Here is a 7,963-nt window from a genome sequence, read left to right on the forward strand (position 1 = left end):
CGTATTACTCTAAAATTCATGCATTTTAAGTTTTGTTCCTAAAAGCCTAAACAATGCATATTTTAAACCAAAATAACTTTATCTTCTTGTACATCCTGTTTAGAGAGAGTAGGGGAAGCAACACAAAAGAAGAAAAGGGAGGAAATGTAGAACGTTTATCGAAGTGAGTTGCTGGGGGCTTAATAAGAACGAAACTGGCACCTAGAAAAGAACTCATCAAAACGTTAAAAGCAATTGCTTGGGGGGCAGTGGGACATGGATGATATTTTCCCCTTCTCCCTATGTTTCTGTTGTCTTCAAGTGGCACATTACATTACGATGTAGCCAACCAACCAACAAAAATAATAAATTTTTAAAAACAGCAGAAAACCCCTTAGTTTTCAAAAGAAACTCACTTCCGTTGTTCCACAGGCTGCATTTCATTTTTGCTCTCTTCCTCTTTATGAGATAAAATATTTCCATTTTATTTACTAATATTTATGATAGTCTTTCCTCAGGCAGCCTGGGTGGCTCAGTGGTTTAAGCACCGCCTCTGGCCCAGGGCATGATCCTGGAGACCTGGGATCAAGTCCCACGTTGGGCTCCCTGCATGGAGCCTGCTTCTCCCTTTGCCTGTGCCTCTCTCTCTCTCTTTCTCTCTATTTCTGTCTCATGAATAAATAAATAAAATCTTTTAAAAAAAAATGTTTAAAAATAGCCTTTCCTCTGTGGATGCCCATCTAGAAGAAAAATGAACTATACCATTAAATGTTCTACATATTGACTACTGATGGTCTTTGGTCAGATCTCCAGCTTCTACTCACTTTCAAAGTCTGAGCTGACCTGTCACTATCCTCTAACATCCAAACCGCTGCGCCACCAGGGATCCCTATCCTCTAACATCCAAAAGGAGAGTTCACAGCCCTTGTCACAGGCCAGATGTTCACTCTGTAAATACGAACTTAACCCTACGGAAAGGTCCATCTCAAGCCCACCCTCTCTGTGAAGACTTTCTTCACTGTCCATGCCATTGAACTGTTTCTTTTTTGAACTTCTACAGCACTATGTGTATCATGTAAGTTATTGTTTATATGATCCTACAGTCTGTATTTGCTTTACATAATCACCTTTGCTTATAAAGCATCATTGGTTACCTATTATGTGCTAGGAACTGTGTTAGCACTAAAGGATGAACAGAGTAGAGTATAATAAATAACAGCAATTTATAAATATGCCCACTGCTATGCAAATCCAGAAAGGGAGTACCTTACTCTCTGCCCATCCAGATTGTTTTTTGCAGGCTATGGAGCAGCAATCTTCCCACGTTCTACCCTACACCTTGACCACCACCCTCAATTCATGAAGTTGTCATGGGCTTGTTAGAATCCAGTGCACCCACTGGCATAGTGGTTGCAAGCAGCAAGCTCCCTCTCCTCCTGTTTCCATTCATAAGTGAATATAGCAGGTTGAGTTGGGGGCTATTTCTTTGGGAAGTTCTTGGCCCCCTGATGCTGTTATTTGATGATAGGTTCCTTTCTTCCAGTTTCTTCTTCTGTGTGGCCATCTAGAGTACAGTACAGTTTGGGATGATGACCAGGAGTTGTGACAAGGCCCGGGATGAATGAACGTTAGCCTCGGCTTCGTGATCCAGCTCAGAATCGCACTGCAACCTACAATGGTGTCTGGGTCCAAAGTCCAGCTAGCAACTTGCCACACTCTCTACACATTCATATCCCTTGGGAAACTCATGAGGAAGGGTGGCTGTGGTTTGGAGTAGATCTAAATATTCTGAGTACCTGTTTCATAATACTATCAACACCCTCCCTATTTTCTAACATGGGCCATTTGGGGTATTGACTGGATCTTAAAAAAAATTTTTATAGTTACCCCAAACTAACAATTAGATATATAATGGATGCTCAACTAAAACAAACAAACAAACAAACAAACAAACAAACAAACACGACTTAGTGGAGAAATTCTGGACGAGATATTCACATATGAATTGAATGTAGTTTCAATTATATGATGCTGCTAAGATAATACTTTCTTTTTTTTTAAGATTTATTTATTTATTTATTTATTTATGATAGACAGAGAGAGAGAGAGAGGCAGAGACACAAGAGGAGGGAGAAGCAGGCTCCATGCAGGGAGCGGGACACGGGACTCGATCCCGGGACTCCAGGATCGCGCCCTGAGCCAAAGGCAGGCGCTAAACCGCTGAGCTACCCAGGGATCCCACTTTCAAAAGAAAGTTTTCTGAAAAAAAGAGATAGGTCTACTGAGATAAAGGTAACGATTTCTGAAATAAATCTTTTCAGAGGCTTTATAGATGATCTTGATACATGGCTAGGATTGTAAACCACTGCCTCAAAAAAGAAAGTAAGAAAAGAAAGAAACAAAGTCACAAAGTTCCACCACCAATTAACGCATCCGAAATAGCTCTGTTCCTTCACCCTTGTCAATTAAAAAAAGTTAAACGTTTACTTAGTAAAGCTATAGTTGTTCAAACATTTGGAACTTTTCTTAGGGAATTTTCATCAAAGATGATTTAAAACCCAATCAAGGTAATTATCTGTATTACCTAATCATTGTGTAAACCTAGCCTGTTATATTTATTTTGTTAAAGATTGATTATCAACTTAGGACAAATTTAGAGTCAGAGGTAATCAACTCGTCCTCCACTCCTGTATCGAGCTTTCCATAGTGAATGTTCAATAAGCTCCTCTTGAGGGCAGCCCAGGTGGCTCAGCGGTTTAGTGTTGCCTTCAGCCCAGGGCGTGATCCTGGAGACTCCGGATCGAGTCCCACATCAGGCTCCCTGCATGGAGCCTGCTTCTCCCTCTGCCTGTGTCTCCACCTCTCTCTCTCTCTCTCTCTCTCTCTCTCTCTCTCTGTGTCTTTCATGAATAAATAAGTAAAATCTTTAAAAATAAACAAACAAAAAAGCCTCCTCTTGAATGAATGAGTGAGTGAATGAATGATTTCATTTTCTCATTTTTATAAATGAGGTTCAGATTAGTGTGTCACCTGCCTACGGCCTCACTAAGCACTGATGGCCATGTTGGTCTTAAAACCAGGTTAACTCCCTCTTCATAAGCAGCTCCTCCCATCCTGCCATGTGCTTCACTCACCTCCAAACAACTGTCTGTTGGGGAATGCTATTAGCTGCCATTGAGAGTATTAAAAATAATGGACCATACAGGGTTTAAAAACAATTCCAAAAAACAAAAATACTTGTCACAACAGGAACACTATGTGAGAGGAAAACCTACCAAAGTGACTGTTTTGAAAGGGACACTCTGATTTCTGCCTGTAAGTTCTGGTTTCTTAAAGCTCAGTTTTTGATTTTGTCTTTCTGAAATGCACGATGTTACCAGCTACTCACAGGTGTTCCAATGAGAGGCATTAATGTGCCAGGGTTAGTTTGCTTTGTATTGTCCTTCAGGCCATTGTCTCCCTGGACACGCTTGGCTCTGATCATCCAACAAAGCAAAAACAACAACAACAACAACAACAACAACAACAAAAACAAATCAAATAAAACAAAACCTAAACTTTGATCTAATTGGCATCTCTGTTGTCACAATCATGCATGTTTAGATAAGACAGCCAAATTACCTCCCTAACTGCCTTTTGTAAACCATCCTGTATAACGAAGAGAAATTGTGGTTTTAGAACATATTCTTACCACATCTCCTTTTCAAGGCACCACTGAGAAAACAATTATCACAGTGAGACAGAGTAAGGGAGCTACCATTGTGACTGATCTCCTTTCAATTGTCAGAACGTCAGAGTAGGACTTTGGTCCTAAATCATAATTTTGTTTTACACCGTAATTTATGCTGCTACCTTGTCTTCAAATAGAAGATAACACGGCATTCATCCAGGTAGACAAAGAAGTGGGTAAAATGAAAGTTTCCCCAACTCTCTTGAGAACAGTTTCTTTGGGTAAAAGAAAAAGAAAGGAGTACTAAGCACTCAGCAAAAAGATTTTCACAGAGATCACAGTTTTTCACTGATATGACCAAAGCGATAAAGAAAATAGACTTTTAAATAAAAGTACAACTTGTGTGAGATCCTGTGCAGTGTGAGAAAATCATTCTGCTTTCCGTGAAGCCTGTTCCTTGTCCTCGAACAGTACGGTGTCTTCCCCGGAGCACAGCCAAGCTGGCAAGTGCCATCAGGGGTTCATCTCAGTGGACTGGTGGACAGTAGGACTTGTTCCCTACCCCACCCCCCGACCTATAAATTCTGCTACAGAGCTCCCACTTTTATGCTTACCTTCAGTATGCTCTATTCCTGCAAACAGCACTTGATATACATGTTTTCACTTGGAGCTCAACTGTTGCTGAGTCCCATCCCATGCGTGGGCTGCTGTATGATCATGAGATGCTCTATGATGCTTGAGAAGATGCATAGTCAAAAGTCTGACATCCTCTCCATTCCTCTCCAGAGATCTCAGGCATCTTTCGAGTTTTCGCGTCTCCTAAAATAATGCTTCTTTCACCCTGGAATATATCCCTGGACTAAAAATGCTTGGTTATTAAACTGTGAACAGTAAAGCTAAATATTAGCTTGGAGGAAAATACACTGTGTACCCAGAAAGCCCAGGAGACAGCTGAGTGAGAAAAATCAAGTTTCTCAAATGTAGTGGTTTAGTTTACATTTCGTAGGATGAGATGATGCGTGTGTGATGTACAATGGTCGGGCTTTTGGGGCTGGTGTGGGAGGTGAAGTAAAAAATCCCTTCCCTCGTTGTCACCTCTGACGAGGTTCTGCAAGCACCCTAGTGTCTAAAGGTGTCGGGACACTCTGTTCACCGTGTCAAGAAAAGAAATCTCGCCGCTCCGCGCACAATCGTGCGAATGAATATTCAGCACCTCCAACTCAGAATCACGGCTAATGATCCAGATTCCGTGTCTTCAAGGGCCAATTGTGCGGCCTCCTTCTTGCCTGCTGCCTTTCTTTTTTAGCAGTTTCATTATTTGTTCACACCTCCAGGAGAAGAAGTGGAGAAAGAAGATGAAACATAAATTCACCAACTTTTTTCAACTCCATCCTTGCCAAATTCTCGGGCTCCAAGAGGGAGCCTGTGGGAGAGCCCGGAGCTCTGGGGAGGGAAGGCTTCTGCGGTGCCATCACACACCTACCACCCAGCACACATCCTCACCTCAGGACAAACGGCATCCTCTGCCTACAAAGGGACAGCCAGCCGCCTGAGTCAGTATTTTACTATGGCATTGCAAAAAACCCCCACACAAACAAATAATGAAAGCCTGGTGAAATTCAGGATCCAACCCATCTGAAGGTTTCAGTCATCCAAGAGTTGACCTTGAGCAGAGATGGCAACACTGTGTGTGTGTGTGTGTGTGTGTGTGTGTGAGAGAGAGAGAGAGAGAGAGAGAGAGAGAGAGAAGGTTGTCGAGAACCCCCAGAGGGGTGCACCTCAACTAGGTTTGTTGTCTTCAACAGACAGCCTTGCACCGAGAAGGATGACATTGAGTTTGCTTGTTCGTGATGGCTTTCATATAGTTTGCTGGCACCATTTTGTAGGACCTCTTGGGAGGTATTTGGAACTGAGGCCATACATATGATCGAGCCAGGAATTCTGATGATGCTGTATGGGTGCAGTCCCCATGAGAAACTGGGGGGAAAAACCACCCAGGTGGAGCTTTTGCTTACTGGGGATGGTTTACGGAACACAGAGCCCACAAGCCACCTTGCGAAGTGGAGGGGGTCTCTCTGGACCTGGGCCCCCCTCGCCTTTGAGTCGTCCTCTGTCCTGATGGCACCGTGTCACTTGCCCCCACGCCCCACAGCTCAACACCTGGCTCCTGTTCCCAGAACAATGGGAGAGGGCAACCCATTGGCGTGAGTAAGATCCGGTCCCCAGATTACAAGCGTAATTTCTTCCACCCCTTCCCAGTGCCCCCAGTAGAGAGAACAGTACAAACCCACTCCTCAGCATGACTCCGACCTGCCCCTCCACCCTCACCTCTCTACTCCGTCCAGCCTCCAGCCACACTAGGGTCCTGTCCTTCCTCAAGCACTGCTCCCTTCTCGCTGCAGGGTTCTTGAACATTCTGTTCCCCGTGCCTGGAACACTCCCCCACTGCGCCTGCTACCTCCCAGGAAGCCTGCCTGGACCCCCCCCCCCAGCCGGGCCCCCCAAAGCACTGTTCAGCTCCCGTCCGGGTCCCCATGTCAGTGCTGCTTCTTCGTGTGATGTTGGGCTCCCCTCCTCAGCTCTAAGTCTGTGCGTCTCCAAGCTCTTAATATAGACATATTTATTGCTGCAGCCCCAGCACAGAGCCTGGCCCACAGCAAATGCCAAATAAATATTTGATGACTGAATGATTCAATGAATTAATCTATACTAATGTCATATCTTTAGAGAATCTAATCTCTTTAAGCTCCTCAGAAGGCTTTCAGGTTTTTACCCAAGGCCAGCTGCTTCTACTGGGGCACAGACCGGAGGCCGTGCTTGCTGGAGAAGACACCATGGAAGGTGCTCGGGGCATATCGGAACTTCTTGTGTTTGGGCAGCTGAGATGTTTGCCTGCATCTGAGCCAAATGACTCTGTTTCTTTGACTCTGTTTCTTTCTTCCCCTTTCTCTCCCTGACCCCTCCCATATTTCAGTCCCCAAAATTTCAACTGAGGAATTTAGAATCCATTGTTGCTGGCCTCAGTAACTTGCTTTCTTTCCCCATTCCTCCCACTGACATGGGTCACCCTATATAAAGGCATTTATTCCACCAGCCAGGCAAAGACAGCTCTTCTTCACTGGCCCATTCTGTACTTCAGATTTGCATCCTTATAATGACCGTTAACACTTACTAAGCACACATGTGCTCACACACATCCACATGCCTTTCCTTACAACAATATTAGGAAGGTACTATTATTTCTATTTTCCAGATAAGCAAATTGAGGCACAGCAAAATAAAGTTACTTGCCTAAAGTTACCAGCTAGAGACAAGGTTTAAACCCATGTGGTCTGGCTCCACGGTCCACGCTCTTAACTACCATACTTTCTTGTTCCTCGTGTATTAGGGATATCTATTGTTGCTCTGAGCACATGATTTTCTGCAGGACTCTCTGTGCCTCCTGAGTGAGCATCAAGGCATGTGACCTTGCATTTCACAGCCCTGAATAACTGGACAACTGCTAAACAGCTGACCTGGGGGATGTGGTCCATAGGGAAGCGAGTGGACTAAGATTTGGGGCCTTTTTCAAATGGTAATTTAGACCAATCAGATTCTTCTCTGAAAGTCTGGAACTGGAAAATGAGCAATAAGACCTCTCCTTTGTGTATGTCAGAGATGACCTGCCCTGATATACAGGATATATATAGGATTAGATGGCACTGTGTTGGGTCTTGTTCAAGATGAGTAAGTAGAAAGCTGGTTGAAGCAGAAGAGCACAGCAGACATTCAGAAGGAGATGTGAGAGAAATCATGTGGCACTTAGGATTTGGAGAGACTTCTTCCCGTTCTTGATTTTTCTAGTTCTCAGTTTTCAGGATTTCTGGTCCTTACAACCAAAAGAGTTGTGACTAGAACCCACTGCCTCAAGCCTTATGGCCCCTAAGGGCCCAAGTCAGCTCTTCCAAGTGAGAAGAGGAGAAGAAAACAAGGAGTTCCTTGATGAGTGGGGAAGCTACAGGTGGTACACAGTGGACTTAAGTCATGTGAAGTCATATGGGAAGCTTTTGCCACCTTCACAGCCCCTCCTCCTGGATGATCCCAACTGTCCACTGGGCACCATAATTGCTCAAGGCTGAATACCTGTAAGGGTTGACAATAGAGCCAAAGGTGTCCAACACTACAGCGTTTATCTGAGTTTCTAGAACCACATAGCAACCAACCCCATATGCCAGGGTTTCAGGAGTGTAGGCTGGAATAGCAAGCCACTTAAAAGTGAAATCTGGTATTCCATAACTCTCAGAGATTCAATGAGAGACAGGAACCGTACTAACA

The sequence above is a fragment of the Canis aureus genome, chromosome 25 (assembly GCF_053574225.1).
Source record: "Canis aureus isolate CA01 chromosome 25, VMU_Caureus_v.1.0, whole genome shotgun sequence".
NCBI classification, from domain to species: domain Eukaryota; kingdom Metazoa; phylum Chordata; class Mammalia; order Carnivora; family Canidae; genus Canis; species Canis aureus.